The sequence below is a fragment of the Pocillopora damicornis genome, chromosome 10 (genome assembly GCF_964200805.1).
Source record: "Pocillopora damicornis chromosome 10, jaPocDami1.2, whole genome shotgun sequence".
Taxonomy (NCBI): domain Eukaryota; kingdom Metazoa; phylum Cnidaria; class Anthozoa; order Scleractinia; family Pocilloporidae; genus Pocillopora; species Pocillopora damicornis.
This window is the reverse complement of record NC_142679.1, coordinates 8,293,866-8,320,717: the sequence shown is the minus strand read 5'-3', so window position 1 is coordinate 8,320,717 and position 26,852 is coordinate 8,293,866. Positions and strand designations below refer to the sequence as shown.

Genomic DNA, 26,852 nt, shown 5'->3' with positions numbered 1-26,852 from the left:
TAAAGATGGGAGCAACATTTGCCTTCCTCCAGTCTTCGAACACCTCACCAGAGTGTAGTGATTTGTTAAAGACAGCTGTAAGTATCGAAACAACAGCCGTGGCAAGCTGTATCAACACCCTCTGATGAATTTGATCGGGTCCCATAGATCTATTTGGATTGAGGTTTTCGAGTAGTTATTGTACACCATCTGATGTAATACGTAGTTCATCAATATCAGGGTAAGACCTATCTGTTTCGGTGACAGGAGGTTCTGGTTCATCATGTGTTGGATCTGGGAAAACAGACTTAAATTGTTCATTTAAGATTTCTGCTTTGTCCTTGGGTTTGTCCCATAACGTTCCTTTGTATTTCAGTGGGGCTACGCCGACTGAGTTTGTTTTTCTGTGATTGATGAAGGACCACAGTTTTTTATTGCCTCTATTTGGCTCATCTGATGTTTCAGGGAGGATGTTGGTTTCCACATAATTCCAATAGGCAGCTATAGTTTCCCTTCTTATCTTGTGTTTTAGATTACGTAGTTGTTCTTAATACTCTCCTTGTTTTTCTTTCTAGCTTGTGTGTTCTTGCGGTATAACCTATCTGTTGACCTTAGAAGTTTACATATCTTGGCAGAAATCCATGGGGGCCTATTACGTGAGGAACAGCATTTGTGCGGTACGTGTTTCTCAATAGCTGCATGCAGATCAGATTTGAATTTATTCCATAGACCATCAGTAGTTTCAGAATTAGTATGCTCTTGAATATATTGATTCGTGGTGTTAATTTGGCTAGCAATTCCTTTCCAATCAGCTTTCCTATAAAGGGGAATCTTACCCTCAGCCTGATCCTATCTTTTGGGTTTAATATCAATTTCTGCAAAAACTGTATTATGATCTGAGATCACTGGAAGTGTCTCAGTTCTGTTCACAAGTGTGAGGTTATTAACAGCTATGAGGTCTGGAGTGTTCTCGCCTCTCGTTAGTTGATCAACAATCTGCGACATTCCATGGTCGGCGACCATGTCAATAAATAAATTGTGCTGAGCCGGAGAAGGGCAGTTTGGTTTAATATTGGTAGAAGGCCATTCAACGCCCGGTAGGTTCACGTCTTCAGCTAGCCAAATATGACAGTTCTTTGGAAGTCTGGTGAGGGACTCGTCCAGTTGGGCCAGGCTCTCAGCATCAGATGCATATAGTCGATAATATGATCCAATAAGCAAAGGCTTACACGATTTCATTTCAATCTTTGCCCTTAAGATTTCACATTGCGTTTCTGCAGATTTGTATCTTTGATTTCAGATTTGTACTAACCAGATCTTTGTTGATAGCTATAAATACTCCATCTCCTCTCTGTCCCGTTTCTCTGTCTATGCGATATATTGTATAGCCAGGTGGAAAGATCTCATTATCCTTTGTTAGCCATGATTCAGTCCCGGTAACAATGTCGCAGCCAATACTGTCTAGAATTGAAGCGAATGCTTCACTGTTCTTAAGGGCAGATTGACAATTTATGTTAAGTATCCTGGTTGGTTTACCACTGGGAGCTATTGTTTGCAGGTTATGGTGTAGCTGAGTCGGGGACGAGCTTGCCAGTGGAGAACCGAGAGAGAGCAAGGGATTGTTACGGTTATCTCCATCTCTAGTTGAAATTAGCAAGGAATCAGGGGAGTTTGTTGGTGATGAATGAAGGTCAAACAATGTGGTACTGTGATTAGGCAGAGGGCATTCCGAGCATTTCCATGTGTCTTTATTTAGTTCTTGCTCATGCTCAACAGAGCACATGTTTTGGCAACCTATATAGTACCATTGTTGACAGTTAGAGTTTTCACATCTAATGCCTTTTTGTCTCCATGACACTGATCTGTTACAAATACCACAAGGATATTCTCTTTGTCTGGTAGCCTGATCTTTTGGCTCGTTAGTACGTAGAGTGGTTTCGGCCTGAGCTGCAAGTGGTGAATAAAATCCAGGTGAATTAAATAAGTCAAGCAAAGAATTACATGATACAGATGAGTCGTTGGCAGTGTTACAGTCGCAGCATATCCATACACATGATGAGGTTCCGAGGGTTTCATAAGTTTGGTCGCCAATAGTATAGCAGCGAGTATGAAAGCATCGATCACAGTTGTCACACTGAATGCCTCGTTGATTTCGCTTAACAGGTTTAGAGCAAAGCCCACAAGGAAACTTCTATTGAGGCCCTGGATTTGAACTAACATCACCAGCCAGTGAGAGTAAACTGAGTAGCAGTTGACGAGGAGAGCTCAGAGTTTGAATCCGAGATGGCGCCTGCTTGGCTAATTCGTGGACAAGCTCGGAAGGCCTCCAAACCTATGGATATTGGTCTAGTTAAGTTTATTAAAGCAGACCAGTCGGTAGATTTGACGCATTTGGAAGATGATATACCAAAATTATTGAATTTAAGGTGGAAAAACAATGCTAATATAAGAAATTTGATCGCATTAGAAAATTTTGCTCCCGCCATGATCGACGACCGCTGACCAACTTTATTTCCAATCTTTATTTCCCTTGTTATGGAACTATGGGATTGCCGTCACCTTTTGTGGTTTTTATGCACTTTTTGACATTTCTATTCGTTTCTTTAATACTGACTTGTCTTAACCTGTACGTTTGTCCGTGATCGGAGTTAAACGGAAGGAAGGCGTTACCTTGACTAGCGTGCGATACTCGTGCAAAACTTTTAAAACTTCGAAAATGAACGATATCGTCATTTTGGTGAAAAGAGATAAACTTACGCCTTACGGCGACCGTAGACTTCCACGGATCAACGCTGGTTGAGCAAATCATCACCTACTGAATAGGCCCTCTTACGTTGAATGGACTAAGACAACATTTAATGATTGAAATTAGCCAGTATAAACCTTCGGAACCGCGGAATTGAGAGAAAAATTTTAGTTGGGATCACGGGATTGAAGAACCTTATCAGGGACCCTCTTCAGTCACCATTTGAACGCTCCGCAAGATTTTTTCAATCACAGCCCACGGAAACGTCTGTTTTCGTGGTTGAATGGGAGTAATCGTCAATCTTTTGACTGTCAGACACTTTAATTAATAATCTACGCAATTCTCTCTTCTCTGTTCGCTTTTAAATGCCAAGGAGATTCACTGTAAGTAAATCCAAATGAGTGTTAATTAACAATTGGTTCATGCTTTAGCGTGCACTATCGAGTTATGAAGCACGTGGGAAGTTTGGAGAGCACGAAAGAAGCGTAAGAGTTGCCCGAGGCAATAGCCGAGGGCAGTTCTAGCTTCTTGATTGCTCTCCAAACCTCCCACGTGCTCCATAACTCGATAGTGCTCAGCTAAAAGCATGAACCAACTGTTTTATACCATACCCGGTTGGAATTGTGCATCAAATCCGACGCGAAAAACGGACAACAATATCAGAAGTGATTGTTCACGGTAAGCGAAATATTAAGCAAAATAGGAATTGGTTTTATTTCAAATTTTCTGTTGAAAGTTTTAGTTTATTTAAATACAAAATTCTTTATTTTTAAAAATAACAATGGCCGCTTGCGCGAAAAAAAATTTCTGGCGAAGCGATTTGCTCACGTTATCAGTGTGCACTATCGGGATTTTGAGCACGCTTACGTATACTGAATTAGATTGTGTGGCTCTGCTAGCTTTGTTATAAAAAAATTTTTTAAAGTTTTGATAGTTAAAATGTTTGTTCCCTCTAATGGTGCCTCAAAATCTTTTCTTTCTTCCTCCGTGAAACTGACGTTGAATGAGGCAACTTCACTGAACTCGAGGGAACTATTGCAGATTCCATTCACTGAATTTCTTCAGATTCTAAAACGCAATTTATGGGCTGAGATCAACGCTATGAGTAGTAGTAAAGAGCGAAGGAGAGATCAAGTTAAGAAAAGGACAGAGGAAAACTGGTTCAAAATGAACTCAAAATGACATGACCTTTTGAATGTGTTATTTTTTTTAAGGATTACAATGAATAAAGCATTCTTCCCTTGCAAGCCGTTATGTTTACGTGCTGTCAACTTGCCTACTGAGCGCGCGAGAGGAAAAACATGACTTTCAGGAAATTGTCTTCGACAAGAGGTAAGGCCCTTAGATTTATCAAAATTCGCAGGAAACGCATCAGTCTCAACAGCACGAGGCCAAAACAACTTGTGATTGTCGCTTATTACGACAACGCACTCTACTTCTTGTTGATTAAGTAATGGTGACAGTAATTCATGTGGTCCAATTCGGTCTGTAATCATTCGCGTGATTACAAAATCGGACTTCAGCCAGTGCCCATGCTCCTTGCGTAACTGATCGACTCGATCTAAGATGGCGGAATATTTGAGCCGACTAGGACAAGGAAAGCAATATATATCATCGTCCTAAACCAGATGAGCCCACGGCATATCAGTGGCATCTTGTATGAGTATCCGCATGTTACAACGTGACTTCCGCTTATTCTTGTGGAAGCGTATTTACAGTGTACCCATGGAATAGGAAGTTCGCGTAGTGCGTTTGAGCCAGTTTCTGGCAGATTTGAACAGAAAAGCGTGTCTTCTGTTTGAATGTAATGACATTTTGATCGATGGCACTGTTAACGAAATGTTTGGCTGGTTCGTAAGTTGTCGACCTGGTTTCGGTCGATCTGATTGATTGACAACACCTAGGGCAATACATATCATCGTCCCCAACCAGACGAGCCCATGACACGTCAGCGGAATCGTAGCGGGAGTCTTCTATTTTTCTGCTCGTTTCCGGCGAATCAAGAGACCGTGACCTGTGTGACTGACGATAAAGCTTTGTGTTCTTCAATATTTTATTGCGAAAGTATTCTTCCCATAACTTGTACAAACAAATTTCTGTCTAGATCACATAAAAAAGATCTAGCCTGTTATAAAGGCGTTAAAAGGAGGATCGACACTTGAATATGCCGGCCTAATAGTTTCGGTCGATGTTATCCTCTGACCTCGCTATCATCGACCAAAAGCAGATTCAGGTCAAAGATCATTTGCATAACTTTGCACTGTAAAATCTTTCGATTGGAACAAACACACAGTTCTTTTCTGTTTGTAATAAATTATCTTTACGTTTTATTTGACCATGATCTCTTGGTTTTTGTTCAACATCTTATTTGCTACTAATAAATATATTTGCCAAGGGGTGGTCCAGTTAATTTTTAACACTCACGCATTTATGTTTTGCGGCTCGCGGGTAAATATTGGCGGGAAATCTAAATGTTTGGTAGAAGAACAAACATGGCTGATAAGAGTACACCTTGGGCTTCAAGATGGACCGTACAGTTTGACCCTTATTCCGGGTATGTTAACGATGAAAGCAGCGCTGACGAACTCATAAAACAGTACGAGATAGCTACGACGACACGCTTCACTGTATTTAAACAAACAGGAGGATTTTCAAATTGCAGTAGGCTGGGTAAGTAAGCTCACATGTAAAGATTTACAAAACAAACCATACTGACAGTAAAGTAAAGTGAAGTATAACTTTATTTAGACACTATAGGTATTTAAAGCCAGGGGCGTGTGAGATCTTGTTATTAACATGAAATATAGATAAATCAAAATAAAAAAAGGGATTTAACTTTTTTCCAATAATTATTGATATCTTAAGAATACATGTACACATCATTATTCTTCGGTTTACACTCGTCAGTTAGACTTTCAAAATTAAAATGTAATTAAAATTCAACTTAGCTTCAAGTGTCAATTTACTGTGAGCCTGCAGCAAGAGTTGGCAAGAAATGCTTAATTAATTAAGATTAAGCTTAAAGTGTCAAAACCCTACTCAGTGCTATTGACACACAGCTGCCAGCATCCCCATCCATTACACCAGTCCTTGGGCTACATCTGGGTGGGGCAGGCTTGATTTTCAGGCCCTCCATTTTAAGCACCCATGTGTATATATGTAGGTATGTGTTTGTGTACATGTATCGTATTGCTAACTTAGCTCGGTTCCCCTTCTCACGTAAAAACGTAGGAGTAAAAGAAAATGTAGATAAAAATGCTAAGAACCACTGTATACAATAGGCTGACTCACAGGAGATGACAGGATGCAGACTAAGTTTTGATGGCATCCCATTCCAAATTGTGGGGGTCAAAGTTTTAGAATGCCAAAATGGGCCAGACAGAAATAAGGCACTCAAAAGGAAGGAAGCTCAAAAGAGACTGCAAAAAGATGTAAGCATGCATAATAATTAACTAAATAAGAATGTAAACAAGATGATATTATTACTTAAGGACTCCCAAAGAGGATATCATATATAGGGCATTACATAGTTATTGATTTACCTTCACCTATTTGCTCTTAAGCTAACAAGGTGGTAAGTCCCAACTGATTTTCCTAAGCAAGTTGGTGAGCACTCACCTCTCCCTCAGGGCGAATAGCATGCAATAATGTTTTCTTTTTTACCACTTGCAAGTAAAAGGACATCACATTTTATTTGTTAAAATAAGCAAAGTCGCAAAAAAGGACCACTGTGACTGCAGTTTACAAGGTAGGAATCAAGTACTATTTTAAAGGATACTCTTCATTACTTCTAAGTTTATTGATAACTTGACTATTCCCATATGACTGCTCTATCTAAAAATCCAATAAATCTATTTGGTTTCAGAAGGAGAATGCTGATCACTGCTATAACAACACCAAACAGCACTTTATAGTACAGGACACGAAGAAATGTGACTGTCCAGCAAAGATCCACCAAAGGAAAATAATCAAGTATCCTGAAAATAAGGTCAGTTTATTTAAATTATTGAATAGGGGTTCAGGGGGCACTACCATTAACATGAATGATCACTAGCCTAATAAAGGGTGCTTAATCCTAATGGGCCTTGTGTTACATGTAAGTGAAGTGGACATATGATAAGACAAACTGGACATTTCGTTGTGCAGAATTGAAACAAATTTACCTGTAATGGAAACAGAGTGAATATTTTAGAAACCAATCTTTCAAATATTATTTTAATTAAAACATTGTATCATTAGATTTCAGAGAACACAAAGAGTAGAAGGGAGACAATGTCAAAATTTCTGAGAACATCCCTAGAGTCAGAAAAGAAGCAAACAATAGCTACAGAGGAGTGTATTTACATATTACTTCCTAAACCTACGTATCACTTATTTCACTTCACCCCATGGGGAGGGTAAGTACTTGGCCATCAATTAAATTTTTTTTGGAATCAGGAAACTGAAGTTTGGTGGGGGATTTAAGGTGACTTAACTTAACACAGATCATGAGTCTACTGTAGACTGTGCTGCTTCCACTGTCATGTGGAATATATATAAAGAATGAATAAAGATTATAAATCACAACAAAAGACCAATTAAATGTACTACATGTACAGCTTCTTTAAGCTACACTAGCAGTTATTCCTCAAACTCAAAGTCAAGACTATAATATCACAATTTTATCGGAGACGGATTTCCACTGGCACTGTTTTAATGGATTGCTGTCATGGACTATTTAAATGGATTTTCTTAACAAATACAGTGTTCAGTAATCTGTAATTATAACATTCTGTAACTATTACTGAAAAACCCTACCAGAGGACTGCCTATAGTAATGTTGGTATAATTTGCATTATTATTCATTCAAAATATTTTCCTGTTTCTGTTAGGTTAAAACTACTTGCATATTTCATCATAACCAGCTGCTGTTGACCAAATTTGGAAAAAATTTTCTCATATTGAACCAATGACATCAAAAGCAGCCAGCTCCAGGTTATTGAACCATTGACCAAGAAAACCTGGGGATGAGGTTGTGTAATTTTTTCAATGAATAAATAATAAAGCAATTATTCTTTCTTTCTTGTTGTGTAATCAGACTGCTGGGTTACTTCAGCCTATTGATGAGACACTGGTTAAAAAAATTCATGAGCTTGTTGGAAGTGGTGTCAATTATGTTTCTGAAATGCAACGGCACCTGCATCATTATGTAAAGAAGGAACTTTTCACAGGCCAACAGCCTCCAGATCTAACCAACAGACGGTTCTTCCCAACAACCATGGATGTCAGGAACCTATGTATCATGCCACAGTGGTATGCAGACATTCACACTCAAGAAAACCTTGACTTAAAAATCAAGAAGTGGAAAGAAGAAAGCCCAGATGATAATTTCTTTTTCAGGCCTTACTGCCTTACAAGTGATAGTGAGTCCTATCAACAACCACAGTCACTGAAGGAAGAAGACAGCACTGATGTAATTAAAATAAGTATAGGTGATCCATCCAACAACCTCCTCCTTGTTCACCAGATGAAGTGGCAAAGAGAGCTGCTTTTAAAGTATGGTGGTGAAATTTGCCTACTGGATGCAACATACAAAACTTCACATTAATTGCCCTCCCCACATTCTTTCTGTGTGTGAAAACCAATGTAGATTACTGTGTTGTTGCTTCTTTCTTCTGTGGTTCAGCTGGAAAATGCAGATGCCATTAATGAAGCTCTACAGCTCATTAAGGACTGGAACCCAACATGGAACCCTGATTTCTTTATGGTGGACTTCAGTGAGGCAAAGATCAATGCCATTGAAAGGCTGTTTCCAAGTAAGCATGTAAACACATACTGGTAAATACCGATAATAACCATTTTATAACCATTTTCTTTATTTCATGTGGGAAATATAGAGAGGCAATACTTATTAGGAATAACTTCTTCCCTCCCCCCCCCCCCAAAAAAAAAAAAGAAAAAAAATTCTTTCTTACAGGACTAAAATAATGACAATAAATTATTGCCAATTACCAGTAATTCTCCAGACATTCCAAAATCATTACTTTAATTTCATGAAAATATCAACAGTGTTTATACTTGTCCTGGAAAACCTGGAAAGTCCCGGAATTTTATTTTGGCATTTCCACAACTGGAAAGTCCTGGAAAAAGGCTTCTGGTCCTAGAAAGTTTTGAAAATCTTTTAGAATCAATTAAAAAATAAGAAATGTGTAGATGATGGTAAGGATAATTAACATTGAGATCTTGGAAGCAAAAGGGTCAATGTGTATTTTAGATTCCTGGAAAAAATTAATGTTACTATTATAACAATAATGATAAAAATAATAAATTACTAGTATTATTATTATTATTATTATTATTATTATTATTATTAGCATTATTAGTATTATTTTTAGTAGTAGTAGTAGTAATAGTATTATTATTTTACTCCATGGCTCACAGGTCATGCTAGGTGCCCTTCGTTGGTAGTTTAATTTTTAGCTTACAACAGGCCTTGTGTTGGCTGAAGTGGTTGGCAGCATGTATTCTCTTATCAGAGAGATTTTACAACTCAGTTTTATAACTGTTCCAGGCTGTCTTGCGTATATTTGTGATTTCCATTCAGAACAAGCATGGGTACGGTGGATCAACAACTCAAAGAATGGCATTTACAAAGACAAGAAAGACAACCTCCTGAACAGTTTGCGAAACCTTGCAAGAACTTCCACAGAAGGGGACTTCAATTTAGCACTTAGAGATCTTCAAGACAGTGAACTGTGGAGGACCAATACAAGACTCCAAAAGTGGATGAACACAACATGGCTTCCCGAAAGACAGGCAAGTGTATCCCTTGCATACATTATAATAATTGTGGAATTATCCCTTATAAATTATCCAGCAACAATTCAAGATTTTTGGCTTAAAAATTACACACATCTTATTATGTTCACTTAAAATCCTTGTTGCTCTGACTTTAAACATCAAACAGGCCATCTCCTCGGATGATGTCATTTTGGGCCATGAATCATTCAGCATGAGTCTGAGATGAGTCCAAGATGCTCTTACAAGGAGATCCGCAAGGTGAAAATCAGATTACATGCAGCTTATATTCATGAAGTTTACTTGGACACTTTGTTTCTATTGGCAGTGCTGGGTTTGGGCATACAGGAGCGACCGCTTCAATGTGAAAGTGAACACTACCAATGGTGTGGAAAGAAAGAATAGGACATATAAGCACCAGTTTCTTGCAGACAATAGAGACAAGACCTTAAGTGGTGTCATCACAGTTTTAGTGACACAATTTCTGCCAAATGAGTACAGAAGGTAAGGAATCAAAAGCTCATCTTGACCTTAGATCTCAGTGTGTTATATATTGATATCACATGACTATGATTTTAGGCCTAAGGTGTTTTCAGAGAATGTAGATACATAAAAGTTTTTTTTCTACAAGTGAGAAGGATGTATAAAGGTGTCATGCTTACTCTGGGATGAAAATTGCCTGTAAGAATTTCATGGATGATACTTATAGACCCACATTTAATCCATAGGTTATATTCTACAAGTTCAAATTGAAATACTTAACATTTTGGAGGAAGCTCAAGCTGAATATTCGAATGTAGACCGTCGGTGTACTGTCATCACACAATCATCTTAAAATTGTGAAATATGTACATCAATTTATATAATACAAGTTTGAAGGCTTATCATGTGATAAACTTCTGATTAAGTACCTCTTCAGAAATTTCTATACATATAAGTTTAACACAAATGCAATTAAAATTAATACTTAACTTTCTCGAGTATTCTGATGTCATTGTTCTTCTTCTCACTTGGCAGCTATGAGGTTTAGGTCGATGGTGTGTAGGATTTCAGAGGTGTTGCCAATCAATCAGATCGACCGAAACCAGGTTGACAACTTACGAACCGGCCAAACATTTCGTTAACAGCGCCATCGATCAAAGTATCATTACAGTACAACAAAGGACCTGTTTTTTCTGTTCAAATCAGGCAGAAACTGGCTCAGACGCATTACGCGAACTTCCCAACAATCGAGTACTCTGTGAGTACGCGTCAACAAGAAAAAGCGGAAGTCACGTTGTAAACTGCGGATACTCATAGAAGATCCCGCTGATATGTCGTGGGCTCATCTGGTTTAGGACGATGATATATATAGCTTTCCCTTGGACAACGCGGGATTCAACTATCCTTTCGCGCCCCTTCCAACATTGAATGTGTTTGGGAATCCACACCATAGTTTCATTTAGTATATAACAAGTGCACTGGATCTTTTAAAAGTTCTGTTACCGAGCAATTCAACGATTGAACGAAACAGCTGACAGACCTGAATGGCACACCTGGCAGATTGTCGATGTGTTAGGAAAGACAGTGTTGTATGCAACTGGGCCCAAGGTTGTTACAGAGCCATCTCAGTGACGGGTATGTAGCATGCATTTAAATTTAGGATAATGGCAATTTAATAAATATATTTTAATTTAACATTTTTAATTATTTTTACACGGTTGTTAACTCGTCACATATAGCTGGCATTTCTGCTGGGTTGAGTTCAATTGGTGATTTAAGCATTACCCCCTCAAGCAGGGCTGTCAATAATTTTTCAGGCAGGCAGGGAAATGAAAAAGTAGCTGGGGTTTTAGGAGTCTGCTTGGGGGAGAAGTGGGAAGGGGTAGGAATGAAGATTCAGGGAACAAAAAACCTTTTCTGTGGATAAGCACAAAAAAAACTTTGAAAAGGTTTTGACAGTCAATCATAATCACCCTCATGCTGTTTATTGTGGGATACAAACCAATTACATCCACTCACACAAAAAGAGCTTGTGTGACTTGTGACTGATTATTAATGACTGGTTAGTACCAGTGTGACTATTAAGAGACTACTGGAAACAAATCAAATGAGCCAAAAACATGGTGCTGTAAACATTTTGGGAATGTAAGCTTTTCTTCATTCATTCTCAAAGCAAAGCTTGTAAGAAATTAATGAAAGGCATGTAAGAAATTGCTGAAAGAAAACTTTCTACGCTGATGTGCATTAGATAGTCTGGTGGAATTTTTGTAAAACGCATTTAAGCTGTGCTAGCCAAAAAATTTTGTTGACATGTGATTTGTTGGAGAGGAAGACTAGTGATTTACACTTGGTACCATTTGTGAAAGTTATAGATGTCATTGATCTCTGACAGAAATTCTAGTCTCACTAGCTGCATACCTTGTGTAAAAAAAAATGAGGCAATATTTGTTTTTTAATTTTGGTTTTATCTAAGTGATAGTGCAGTGTCTTTCATTATTCTATGATGTACTTGCATGTTAAAATTAATTTTTTTAACAAACCTGTTTGAAAAAAGATTTGATTAATTGTCAAATTAATCAATGTGAATTGTTTGGGTTGGACCAGAGTATTATGAACTGGGGTCAGTTTGAGGAATGATTTATGTGCACTTGTCTTTTTTTATCTGTGAAACTGACTTGTCAATAGCACACAAAATGTAACAAAAAGCAGTGACCATATGCCAAAGAGTTGTCTCCAAATTTGAATCGGAGTCACAAATTTAGTTATTCCGCCACGGTTAACCAGCAATTGAGGTGATACCACTAATTTAAAAAAATTTGCCAATTTTTAAATGTTTGTGTGGTGGAAATTTTTTTAGCAAAATGCAGCTAGTCTGATAATCAGCTGACCAATAACAATATAAGTAAAGAATAATTATCCTCAGGCTCTGAGAGTGTTGTCATGTAATACCCGTGATAAAGCAGAGGGAATTATTCAAGAATATTCCCCTCACTTTTTGCTTATAATTGTTAAATATTTGGTTTGTTACCTTGTGATATAAATAAACACCTTTTTTTGTCTCAGTGTTAAATAAATCCAAATTTGTCATTTAGCTATTATTATGTCATACAAGTATACTTATATTACCGTTTTTATCCTCAGCTAGGCTACATAGAAATAGGATAAAAGTTGGGGGTGCAGCCTAAATGCAGGTAAAAGTGTTTTGGCACCAAGTCTCCTGCCTCCAAACAATACATCTTGGACCATATTAAGACTGCAAGTTTCCCTTTTTTTAACTGAGTGAAATATAGATATGCAGCAGTCAATTTCTTGAATTTTGAAAAGCACATGATTATTGTGGTTTGTTGAAACGTTTAAAAGCTTATCCCCATCAATCCAGATGCTAATGTTGACATAAGATTATTGAATCAAATCAATCAGGCAGTAACCTTAAACTGTTCCCACAGCTCGTTTTCACATCAGTTCACAAACAATTAAAATTACTTGAGATAGTGTTGGATTTGCACTTAAAACACCAATAATATTTTGTTCAATGATACCTGAAATAAACTCTAAAAAAGTGTAAGGTGAAAATTTACATGTTAAAGGTTAGAAATGATTGAAAGAACTAAGGTAAATCTGGAGATGTTGTGAGTCTAACTTGGTGAGATTGCTCTGAAAGCTTCCAAATAGTCACAGAACCACTCAGTGCCATTACCTGTTTCTTATTGTTCTGTTACTTATTACTCTGTATAGCAAACTGTGGCCTCTTGTTAATTTTATTCTAAGCCTGGTTAATAAAACTATTACAATTTTTCTTTGTCAATGGGTTTCATCGGGACAGCTACACTCATTATTTCTGATTGCAATTCACTGATCGTTATTTCCACCAAAATTAATCAAAAGTTTGGGGTGGCTTATTGGTGAGTAAATACAGTTCCCTTTGCACTTGGGCAAGACTTCAAGTACAACTTTATGCCAACAATTCTTGGCTTCCATCATGCCATTCTGCTCTAACTTGAATAATCAAAACAGCTGCAAGATATTAGAAATCCTGGGAGATTACTGGAATATGGCCTGTATGGTAAATGCTGTACATTTGAAGGAAAAAACTAGTAAAGATGTGGATAAAGATCCAAATGAAAAAAGAGATGAATATGACACTCATCTGGAAACAGAGACCTAAACTGTGGAACTTGCTGAAATCTCCACACACTAGGCAATAATCTGCCAACAAATTGGAAGAACCTGGAGGGACTGAAGTACTTGATTGGTAACTGGATGGTCCTCAAGAAGAACTAGCTTGTTGCTGCCGGTGATGCTTATCCTTAACCACTTTCCTCTCTGCTCTCCTCTCTGCTCTCCTCTCTGCTTGAAACATTTTCTTTTCATCATCAGAGCTTGTCAGATAGATATTTTTTGACTGTAAGCCAACCAAACCTGCACTTATCAGTTAGAATTATGACCTTTATTCTTTTTCAATACTAAAGCAGTACCTTCTTTCAGGGCACATTTTGATTTCTCTAAGGAACTACTTCTCAAGGGGTTCAAAACTTCATCCAATTTATCGAGAACTTGAAACTCATGATTAAGTTGTTGTAGGGTTCTCTTCCAAACAAATGTATAGTTCACATGATGAGCCTTCCTAATGGCTTGCTTAACTGTAGCTCTGTTACTCTTAGAAAAACCTTGAGCAAAACTGGCTAGCATTGATTTTACATGTAGCACTTGCATTAAGTTTTCTGTTGAAGAGCCAGTCAACATTGAAAAAGCGGATTTGATTACTATGAATGGATAGATCCAATATGGATCTTCTTCTGCTGCATCCACGAAGCGAGATGCTGGGAGTTCGTCCATGTTAGAATTAACTGCAGTGCAGAGGTGTTCATAGACTCTCAGAATTAATACTCAATTACTTGACACTTATGTACTGTTATTCAAATAACTTAACACTTAAGAGAGATACCAAAACACTCACTAATAAGTACAAAATGGCATTCAAGACATGAAAAAGAAAAAATCTGCTCAACTTCACAATGCAGATATTTTGATATTTCAGTCAGGACAATTTTTTTTACATTTTCCATCTTGTTAACAGCACATGTTAAACACAAAGCATTTTTATTTTCAACAAGGTTGTAAAGTTATCGATCTATTTAACTTTTCTTACTGTGTAGACCAGGAATGACACTGAGCAACTCAGGATGGATCATATCATTGAAGAGGTTTGTTCTTTTTAATGAATATGTTTTTAAATTTTTATTCTAACACACATGGCTTTTGTAATGATGGCTGGCAAAAGGCCTTCATTAGTTAAATGTAACTTCAATAACACAAACATCGAGCAAAATCTAGTTGTGGGAATCTGAATTGGGTTTCAACCTTTAATGCTTTGTTTTCAGTAAACCTACTATTGGTGACAAAATTGTTGACATATTGACCTTTTTAACCCCCTATTCCTTCAATTTTATCTCTTTTGCCCTTGTTAGTTAACCTATTCACTTACTCCCCAAAACAATGTTGTATAGTGTTTCCATGAACCTTTAGCTAGATACAGGCAACTTTGAATGAGGGAAGCGAGGTTCTTGTCAATGATTTAGAGTGTGGTAGAGACAGGAGTGTTATTCTACACATAAATACAACTCTTCAAATAAGTTTCAACTCATTTTGATGTTGATTGTAGCATGGAATTGCATTGACTTTCTCTTGTATCAAACATTTATCTTGGTGGTATTCTCCAGGATATTGACAAACAGCTTATCAACAGAATGCAAGAGATGAAAGACACTGTAAGCAGTTTGTCAAAAGAGATAAAATTATGCAGGCCAAAATCCACCACAACTACCAACAAATAGGCACTTCTAGCCAACAGACCCACGCATCCCAGGCATCTATGAAGATGTGGTCCAGAGTTGACCAGGAAAACCAAAGAAGAGGAAGTGATGAAACAACAAAAGCTGAAACTGTGTTGGTTGCGCAACAAAAAAACAGAAGTAGCTGTTAAATCAATTTGGAAATGAGATTACACTTCTGGATGCTATTTAAAAGACTGTGAGATACAACTTGCCACTATTCTTTCTGGTTGTTAAAACCAATGTGAACTGTGGAGGGATGGGCTCTTTCATTATTCAAAGTGAAACAACAGCTGCAATATGAGGACTGTTAGCAATCTCTAATTATGAAAATGACACTTGGAAGCCCTGATATTTTTTGACAGACTTGTCTTGAGAAAATACAGACAAACACAATCAAGCAAACATTCACAGGTAGGGAATTAATAATAAAGATTGAAAATGCGCTAACTTCTGAAAACAACAGCAGTCATTTGGAGGTTGTTTAATCAATGCACCTGTTTGGTGCTGTAGATTTGCATTGTAGATGCATTATTTTTACACTTCTTATAAAGACTCTAAACAACTAACACAAGTCCTAATAGATGGCACCTTTGTATGCTTTCACAAATGTGGTGTGCTACAAATGGACCCCACACATCTGTGACTTTCTCTGTTAGCACTGGTGGTGGGAAAGGTGACTGGGGAAGACTAAAAATGAAGGTTTTGACTTTGGTTTGAGCTGTTGCCAAATCAACATCAAAGGATTAATTTTAGAAAAATGTGACTTCCCTACAGGACAAAAGCCTCTGGATGGCAAATCCAAAGCTGAAGAACTGGTTTGATAAAACATGGTTGGCAGAAGCAAAGGTAATGATTATTTCACTCTGTTTACATGGCTTAGCACTGCTGATAGTAACATGTGAGATATCACTGTTTTATTAAAGAATTTTAGAATGAAATGCATCAACTAAGAATAGGGAAAGGAAGAGAAATGTCATAATTCCTAATTTCTCAGTTCTGACCATTTTCTCCAGCTTATAACATTATTACTTTGCATATATTTCTTATACAGGAAACTCTGAACTACTCAATTTTTAATTTTTTATTTAGGGTTAAGGAAGTGCTTTAATTAATTAGAATAACATAATGATCTGAGATACCAACATGTGATCTTTGCTATTTAGGTGATGAATGTGGGCATATAGACAAGACAGGTTTATGGTCTATATCATCACCAATAATGGCATTGAGTCTTAGAATGAATCTTTAAAATATCATCACCTCAAAGATCACAATCCTAACAGTCTAGCTGGAATGATAACAGTACTGAACCAGGAGATCTGGTGTAACAAACACCAAAGGTAGGTGCCAACATAGCCAACAATGATGGCAATTATATGAAATGTATGTTATTGTGTGAAGAAAAAAAGCTGATTGAAAGAAGTCATAGCATTAGTGAATTATGATAAGATTGCCTCTGATGTAGCAGCTCCTTCTGATTCTTGGGTTCTTTGTGACGACTTGAGATTCAAAGGGACATCATCAATCAGAATGTATTTATTCAGTTAAGAAATAACGGTAACCAGTCAACTCGCCGACGGACCAACTCGCCGACGCCAACTCGCCGACGTATAAAATCGAGTAGAGACGTCGGCGAGTTGGTCGTCAATCCAATACAACTTATTAGAAGTTAAACATACAGAGAAGTAAACGATATTTAGTAAAAAAACACTGGCGAACATTGGTGAACATCAAACAGAAGCTTAAACATCGGTGAACATTGGTGAACATCACCAATGACTATAACGAACGAGTTATTGTGCGACAACAACACCGTAAAGACTCATCTTGTCAATCGCTCAGATTTTATTAACGAAAACTTGGCTTTCTAGACGAGATCTTTAGTAAAATGCAATTATTTTTATTTGCAACAAAGTTTATAAGGATCTTAAGGCGAATAAAGCGAAGTAAACCTCACCAACGACTCTAACAGCTTCAGACGCGAACGAGATAATTATTGTGTGACAACAACACCGTTAAGACTCAGCATGTCAATCGCTCAGTTTTTTTAACGAAAACTTGGCTTTCTAGACAAGATCTTTAGTAAAAAGTATTTCTTTTTATTAGGCAATTACAGAGTAAGGTGTTTGGATTATGGGAGAAATATGAAAATGGTGAAAGAACAGCGGCCCAATTATTGAAATCGATGTCGAGATTAAACGGACCTACAAGAGCAGAGTAATTGCATGATATACATTACTTTCACATGTTCATCTGATCTTTATAATAAATGGAATTTTATCGTTTTTATCGTAAATCAAACGTTCTCGATCATGAATAAATCTTTCTTTAAAGTTAAAAAAAAAAACGTGGTTCCGCGTGGTTGCTATGGTTGTCACACAATAACTCGTTCGCGTCTGAAGCTGTTAGAGTCATTGGTGAGGTTTACTTAGCTTTATTCGCCTTACGATCCTTATAAACTTTGTTGCAAATAAAAAGAATTGCTTTTTACTAAAGATCTTGTCTAGAAAGCCAAGTTTTCGTGAAAAAAACTGAGCGATTGACATGATGAGTTTTTACGGTGTTGTTGTCACACAACTCGTTCGCGTCTGAAGCAGTTAGAGTCATTGGTGAGGTTTACTTCGCTTTATTCGCCTTAAGATCCTTATAAACTTTGTTGCAAATAAAAAGAATTGCTTTTTACTAAAGATCTTGTCTAGAAAGCCAAGTTTTCGTTAAAAAAAACTGAGCGATTGACATGATGAGTCTTTACGGTGTTGTTGTCACACAATAACTCGTTCGCGTCTGAAGCTGTTAGAGTCGTTGGTGAGGTTTACTTCGCTTTATTCGCCTTAAGATCCTTATAAACTTTGTTGCAAATAAAAAGAAATACTTTTTACCAAAGATCTTGTCTAGAAAGCCAAGTTTTCGTTAAAAAATCTGACCGATTGTCATGATGAGTCTTTACAGTGTTGTTGTCATACAATAACTAGTTCGTATTTGAAGCTGTTAGAGTTATTGGTGATATTTACTTTACTTTATTCGCCTTGAGATCCTTATAAACTTCGTTGCAAATAAAAAGAATTGCTTTTTACTAAAGATCTTGACTAGAAAGCCAAGTTTCCTTTAAAATCTGACCGATTGTCATGATGAGTCTTTACGGTGTTGTTGTCACACAATAACTCGTTCGCGTCTTAAGCTGTTAGAGTCGTTGGTGATGTTTACTTCGCTTTATTCGCCTTAAGATCCTTATAAACTTTGTTGTAAATAAAAAGAAATGCTTTTTACTTAAGATCTCGTCTAGAGAGTTTTCGTTAAAAAATCTGAGCGATTGACATGATGAGTCTTTACGGTGTTGTTGTCGCACAATAACTCGTTTGCGTCTTAAGCTGTTATAGTCATTGGTGATGTTCACCAATGTTCACCGATATTTAAGCTTCTGTTTGATGTTCACCAATGTCCAATGTTTTTTTACTAAATATCGTTTAATTTTCTGTATGTTTAGCTTCTAATAAGTTGTATTAGATTGACGACCAACTCGCCGACGTCTCTACTCGATTTTATACGTCGGCGAGTTGGTCCGTCGGCGAGTTGACCGTAAACCTTATTCAGTTAAGAAATAACATGACATCCATACTGAGCTTTTATTTCTGTTGCTTGTAGTGAGTTACAGTACTAAAACAGTTGTACACATTCAAAGAATAATGAAAAGTGAACACGTAAGAGTTAAGGTACATTTAAAGTGCTCTGAATATTTCTTCTCTTATGCATTGAAAACATACAGACGGTGAACTAACTTACAGTTCATTTTACTTGCCTTGTCACTTTCTGATACGTGCAGTCCCTTGTACAATTTCAGTATACTTTAAGTATACTTCAAGTATACTTTTTCTGTACTTTCCAGAAATGAAGTATATTTGAAGTATACTTAATTTAGACTTCAACAAAAAAAGTGTAAATGAAGTTTATTAAGCAAATTGTAATAAATGTACTTTATTTGTACTTAAATGGGAAAAGTATACTTCAAGTATACTTTCCTAAACCCTTGGAATTTGCAAAAAAGTTGCCATAGAAAATAAAGTATACTTGGTGTATACCTTAAAAACTTAATTACAGACAATCTGGCCTGCAAGTCTACAATTTTGAAATCTCTACACAGCTCCTTTAACACTGAAACACTTTAAGCACTTAATTTAATATATGTTCAAAAACCATTCCAAGAAAGAAGATTTTAAATCAGTAGAACACAACTGTCAAGAAGCCACAGGAACTGTTTCTTGCAAAATGTCATTAGAAGAAGTGCCGGAACAAGTTGTATGCTTTTTGTAAGCACTCAGGTGAAGCTGAAATCTGATCTAATAGCCAGATTGCTTCCACAAGAAGAATAAAATGCTGAAAATATTCATCAAGCAAAATATTCCACAGACATGGGATGCCACAAAAAACAAAAACGACTGGAATTCAGAAGCTTTCCAATAAGAAAAATCCTTCACAATGCTTCTTGGTGTTCTTGAAATGCAGTTGCGTGGTGTAATATTAAGCAAGCGCCTCTCAACTTCATCCAGTCTTTTGCTTACAGCCCCTAAAAGTGACCAGCAACTACATGTAATTTCTCCTTAAAATATCACACCTGAATCCTACATTAAGGTCACAAGAATAAAGGAAATGATCCCTAAATAAGGAAGTTCTTGATTGTTAAACAAATTATCTTGAACAGTGTGAATGGAGATTAAGCATACTGGTGTGAGGATGTAAAGGGCTAAACTTGTCTTCGGACATTTCTTTTGTGAAGTTGATCATACCTACAAAGATGTACCAATATTCATTACCATATTTTGCTTGCTTGTTCAAAAGCTTGACCTTTAACCTGAAGCGATGCCAAGGGAAAATGTTACCTGTGAATGAAAAGTCGACAGCTACTAGTGATGTGATTCTCAACAAAGCTCTAACAAAACTTGCTCATCACAAAAGAACCCATGAAGGTTTAGACTTTATTCTGCTTTTCCCTGACCAGATTTGGGTGATGAATTTACCTCGTACAAAAAAGGTTTTGAAAAATGCACAATTGTACTACTAGTTCTATTTTTTTGCAAGTAAAGTGACTTTTTGTTCTCTGAGTTATCATTTTCTTATGAAAGTGACAATGAGTGGGAAGATCAGCCTAGTTGAAGCGATGACAACACAAAAAAATGATGAGGAACAGGTGTTCAGAAAAGACCCAGCAAGTAAAGATTCAGTGTTACCTACAGTTGAGATCATCCCTGACAACAATTATGTGGAATGACCCACATATTGTTTCATTTTTCCTGTAATTACAATTATCAAAAAACATGCAGATGTGTGCTACAATGTTTGGGTGAGCAATGTATCAAATGATGGAAAGCAACAAAATTCAAATTGTGCGGATGAAGGAAGAGAAGTTTGCATAATAGATCCAGCTCTACAGGTTACTCAGCCTGAGACCAAGGAAAGCATCAAGGGTATCCTCCATGGGTTGCTCAACAACATGTTATTCATTCTAGTCAGAATGAATATCCGGCAGAGGCACATATGGAAAGATATTAAACAGCCTCGATGAAATCAGCTACGAGGTGTAGATGACCATGTTAAAATTGTATCCATTGGAGAACTGACAATAGACAATGGGGAGCAAAGAGAGTGCTTCACAGGTATGCCTTTTTGTGCTTTTAATTAAATAATTGTGAGTCATAAAAAACTTTGTAGCAGAGTTTCAGGTGACTGGTATTAGATCAAAGGGATTGCTGCTTGGCTGCTGAGCTGAAGGTTGTGTCAATTATGCAAAGTGGACCTTCACCATCATTTCTTCACACAGCTGTTGTTCAATAGTTAAGTCGTGGAAAGCTATCGTCAGTTAATCATGAAAGCACTCTTAAAGGAGCAGCATTAAAGGTAAATAAATTAATAATTTATTTTGCAATTTTTAAGTGGGGATATCGAATATTTATCAGCCATGATTCTTTTGATAAATTCTTCGAATACTTTCCAAAATGAAATGCATGAAAAAGTCATTATCCATGGCTAATTATTATAGAGTAGGGTTATTTCAGTAATAAGACAAATTTTGTTTCTAGCTAGTTATTACTTTTGAGGAAGGTTACTGATACATGGTTTCTGATGTTTTCCTGTGGTCGGAGAGCCATGAATTTCAGGTAAATCCTGTGAAATTCACAAAACCATATAAAATATCAGAAACTATGCTAGAGATCTTGCCAAATACATGTCGCCGCGACATATTTGAAACTTATAATATATTTGAACTTACCCTGGCTGTTGGAGCTGTTTAATTGCCATAAAATTGCAAATTGTGACCATGAAAGGCAAAACGGACACAAACGGAAAACCATTTGAATGGCAAAAATGCACAGATGTAGAACGGTAGAACTGCTAACAAGCAATCAGTTTGCCTAACCGTTCAAACGGGTGAATAAATTGAACAGTTTTGTCAGCCATTCAAACGGATGAATAAAAATTTCGAACGGACGGGCAAACCGTTCAAATGGGTTAATTAATTATTATTATTTGAACAGTTTCAATGGTTTGCTTAGCCGTTCGAATGGATGAATAAAACGCACAATGTCGAACAGACTGGTAAGCTGTTGGAACGGATGAAAATATTAATTAATCCATACGATTGGTTTACCTCTGATTGGCTAAAACGATATTGCTGACAGAAAAATAACAAACGTACTCTATTTCACAATAACACGTGGAATAACGTGATCTTTGCCATTCAGATAAAAATTAACACCTTCAAAGATTGGCAGTTCGTGACAAAATAAACATTAAAAGCCCTATGCTATTATCGAGTTTCCGACAAATGACCTGGTTTTCAATTTGTCTACCGACCTGGTAATTGAAAGCTCACTTCTCACATCTACTAAATATAATTAATGAGAGTTTTATTATTTTAAATGGGAGCATAATTTATTGTATTACTGCAAAGAGAAACTATTACACTCACCTTTGCAAGATCTTTGTTTCGGTTTTCCATTGCCATTGCATTGGTCTTGCGGACAGCCTCCAACTCATTCTTCAAGACATCACACCTTGTTTTTTGTGAGCAGTTGATGTTTTAGAGAACAGATTTCGACCACTTAACCATTTAGTTCTTTTGTCCTCTTTGCTTCTCGATCAGTGGCCCACTTCATTTCCCTCTGCAGCTTTTCTGCTGGGAAGCATGTATACGGATCCTGCGCGATGTTAGGATCAGCTGTCGTAGATGATTCGGCATTCTTTTCCTATTTAGAGAGAAATTGTCGAAGAAAACATGATGATTTTTTCTGACAAAGTTCTGCAGTAGATCGTGAACAACACGATATCCAAGATTTTGTTCTGTCATGCCATGTTGTTTCTTTCAAGTATACATTTGGAAATCACAAACATACCCACTTGACGCTTCTGCACAAACCCACACTAATACCACGCTTTACAGGCTTCACTGGCAAATACTGCTTCATGCCAAGGTGTCCTTTAAATTTAACCATGGCTTCATCCACAGACAAATTTCTCCCTGGTCATAGTGTCTCTACAATTTTCAACAACATGATCCAGAATGGGGCGAACTTTGTTCGAACAAAGTTCTGCGTTAGATCGTGAACAACACGATATCCAAGATTTTGTTCCATCATGCCATGTTGTTTCTTTCAAGTATACACTTGGAAATCACAAACATACCCACTTGAGGCTTCTGCACAAACCCACACTTTAATACCACGCTTTACAGGCTTCACTGGCAAATACTGCTTCATGCCAAGGTGTCCTTTAAATTTAACCATGGCTTCGTCCACAGACAAATTTCTCCCTGGTCATAGTGTCTCTACAATTTTCAACAACTTGATCCAGAATGGGGTGAACTTTGAACAACTTGTTATGTCTTGAATCTTCTTGCAGAACTTGTCTTGTGTTGGTATTCAAATGAAAGTACTGAGACAATTTGTCAAAATGATTTTTTGACATGCCTTTTCTACGGACGGAACACCAATGAGTGGATCGCTGCTCCAGTAGAGGTGATTTGCTGGCAGCTGTTTGATGCCAAACAACAGGTGTACTCTGAGGAATGCTTTCATCTCTTCAAGTGTCATTCCATGCCATTCAGTGTCAGGTTTTGCAGTGATGCATTCTTGTGCAAATCAATTAGTTTCACTGACGATATGTTCAATCAAGTCCTGAAAACATTAAGTAAAAAAAGTCAATCGCAGTTCCATCGCGACTCACGACTCCCTAGGTCGGACCAGTGGCAGTGGTGAATGATGAGACTTCAACTAGATGGTTGTTATCTTTCCACCGACAGCATTGTCTTCTTCTTCGCTCTTGGACGAGTCCAATAGCTTCAGTTGGAACAAGAGATACTGAAATGTCTGACTCCAAAACGCTCGGTAAATATTCTTCTTCTCTTGGTTGAAAAACAGCTACTTGAGCTTCTTCGTCAAACCCCAAGAATTCTACATTTTCGCTTTTGCTCTCACCTGTTGTGGCCATTTCACTTTACTCATTCAACTCAAATTTTCAGTGTGACACTAAGTGACAACCTATAGTGATTTGCATATTGAACAAGAGCTAAAACTCTCTGTTATTGGCTAAGACAAACAACAACCACCTAGCAACCAAATAAAAGCGTTTTTATTGGTCAAAACACAAGCACTCCACAGAGTGCCAATATGCACTACTGGGAATATGACATGGTCACGCAAGAGTGCAGATACGCACTATCAGGGCTTAAAGCCCAAACATTGATTTTAAAGGGATTTTTGCACCTTGGCTTCATCTTTGGGCTTCTCCCTTTTCCCTGAAAAAGATCTCTCTGTGGTGCTCCAACCAGGTCGTGCTTTCATCTGTGAAGATGTCATCATTCAAACTCTCTTCGCAGTTGAGGGTATGTTGGGCGAAAACTAGCTGGGAAACTAGGTTTGCCTCTCGAACTAGTTGGCAGTATTTGGGCCCGCATTAGTTTCATGTCATGATGGATGTCAGTTCATCATTCTCCTCTGTCTTAGAGTCAATAAAGTCCATTTGTACCTTGGATGCAGTTGGTTCATGGCCAGTTTTTTCTGAACTTTGGCCAGGTTTGACGGTTGATCCTTGCTCCTTCCTCTTTAAGCTGGGGTATGATTGCATTTATGCTTGAAGATTTAAAGCAAGCAATGGGATTCTCGACTTAGTGTATTCCGATGTCCATGTCATGATTAACAGAAGTTAGCAATTAAGAAGGTTTGAAGTGAGTCGAGTTTTTTGGTTGTCAAAATTTCCATGTTGCTGATGGATTTTTGATTGCAAGAATTAAGCCACCAATAACAATAAAATTTCTCAAACAGCTGTGATTGGCTTCCTGTGAAATTTCTATCCAACCATAGATATAAATGCAAATTGTGCTCTTGTGATTGGCTCAAGAGTGAAGCTATCTATAACAAAATTTCTGTAAATTCCTTCGTTGACATCTCAAACACTTCTTACAACACCAAATTCATAGTGTAATTAAATAATTATATCATTCTGCCACTAGTCATTACAAATGTTATCACAGTTAACTTTTATTCAATAAATGATAAAGCAGATGTTGACCTCCCAGCTGCTTTATTTACAACAATGTAATGGTAATTTGAGATTACACAGAAGTTTCATGAATCAGTTCTAAACAGAACATTCATTTTCCTTCTAACTTACCATTATGAATTTCTTACTACATGAATTGTGATCAAACATTACTTTACAGGCCATGAAAATATATGTTTTGGTATAGCTAAACTCATGGGGAATGAGTACTTTGTGCAGCACCCAATAACTATCACATGTGAATATTCATCAACTTCTCGTCCTATGTGTTCTGTGTCCAACTTAATAAGGAACAAGGAAGGCAAAAATAATGGCCTATCTTTTAGCAAATTACATTTAAAACTAGAGCTTTAAAACTGTATTTATAGTACGAAGTGTCTGGCTACAGATAGTCAGAATCAAAATAAATTATCATTTCAAAAAATAAACTTGAATTGTCTGGAATGTTTTGTAATTGTAATAATAAACATTTCGATAGCTTTTTAAACTATGCACATATTCAAAATTGCTTATTTTTCTGCCCACCACAGACCAAACATGAAGTCATATTGTTCTTCATTAAGAGCTGGCCATGGGAATTCCTTTGAGGCAAAGGGTTGTTTATGAAGGTGCTCAATCATTCCAAACTTTTTTCCTGATTCACAGCCAGCAAATAAACAATACTTGCTCATCGTTTTTGTTGTTGATTGAATGCATACAGGCATTCACAAGAGACTTCTGCTTTGCTTCAGTGCAGTGTTGTGAAAACATTGCAGCTACAGTTTAAAGTCCTGCATGGAGAGCAATTAAACCTCGTCGTAGTGTGATTCCAACTGACCTCCCTGAGGTCTCCATTATGAAATGGTTGATGAATATATATAGTATAATTATTAATGACAAAAAGTAAGTCCAACGAAAGTTTATCAATTTAGCAAATGTAATCCTATGAATGCGATTTTGAGTTAATAATGTTTACAAAGTGAAACTGAATTGTTTAATATACTAATTTATTATCATTTATCCAGGCTGGCAAGCTGGATTGATTGAGAGCCTGCAGACAATAATTTAAATCTACAAAATATGTCTAGCAATGTTCAGTGAAAAAAAGTTCAGTAGCAAGCTTGAATTGAATGGGGGAGCCTGTTAAAATAATACAAGTATGTGACCTAGGCAGGTTCTGATGTTATTTGAACAACGAGACACTTATAGCCGCAAATAAATTATTTATAGTAGAAAATACAAGAAAAGAAAAGGGTGATTGCAAGCTAAAAGAAATAAAAACAAATAGCAAATCACAAACAAATAATTTATGATAAAATAATTGAAATAATGAAAATAAAACAACTAGTAAAAGTACAATAGATTGTCATGGCAATGCAATGAATTTAACAAACGACAATTTTAAAGTGTTGCATGACAGAACAGTGATCATTGTGTGACATTTAATAAAATAAAATCCTCTTATTCAAACATATAACTATTGAATAGCAGGCTATTCTTAGACTTAAACAAAATAACTGAAAACAAGTAAATACTGATAAAACAATAGCTCAAAACAACAATATTAAATAAAACTAGTCTCAATAGCCAACTGTACTTCTCTTATAAGGGATCTAACAATAGCAGGAAATTCTTATGATTTTGAAGTTAGGTGTGGTAGTGCGACATAAAGGAAATTTTTGATGCAAATCCTGTGTGTGGGATGATTTGATTATCAATAGGAAGTAGTTCCTGGAGATGTAACTCTAAAACTATGACAAAAATGTCATGCATTTTGTGAGTCTGGTCACAAGTATAACAAAGTACATATAGAAATATGAAATGCAAAATTAGCCCTTAAAAAAACTTTACAGCATGTTACATTAAAATGCATATTACATTAATTACAAATTAAAAATTACAAATTGGGAATATAGCAACAAATCAAATTGCTTTATCTGCAAAAGCTGGAATTCACCATGCAGAAATACCTATGGTAACTAAACAAGGCTGGTAGAGGCTATTCC

The 26,852-nt window shown here is 36.8% G+C and overlaps 1 long non-coding RNA gene across 2 annotated transcripts; it reads left to right on the top strand.

Moving 5' to 3' along the window:
- Positions 1-5,453: 5,453 nt before the first annotated feature.
- LOC113672092 (uncharacterized) lies at positions 5,454-18,201 on the top strand. Of its 2 annotated transcripts, XR_016180488.1 has the most exons (6): positions 10,823-11,119; positions 12,626-12,675; positions 14,641-14,688; positions 15,205-15,729; positions 16,093-16,164; positions 16,482-18,201. It is a non-coding gene; the product is annotated as an uncharacterized LOC113672092 (long non-coding RNA). The 2 variants fall into 2 exon arrangements; XR_016180489.1 differs by lacking the exon at positions 12,626-12,675 and having other exon boundaries at positions 5,454-11,119.
- Positions 18,202-26,852: the final 8,651 nt, after the last annotated feature.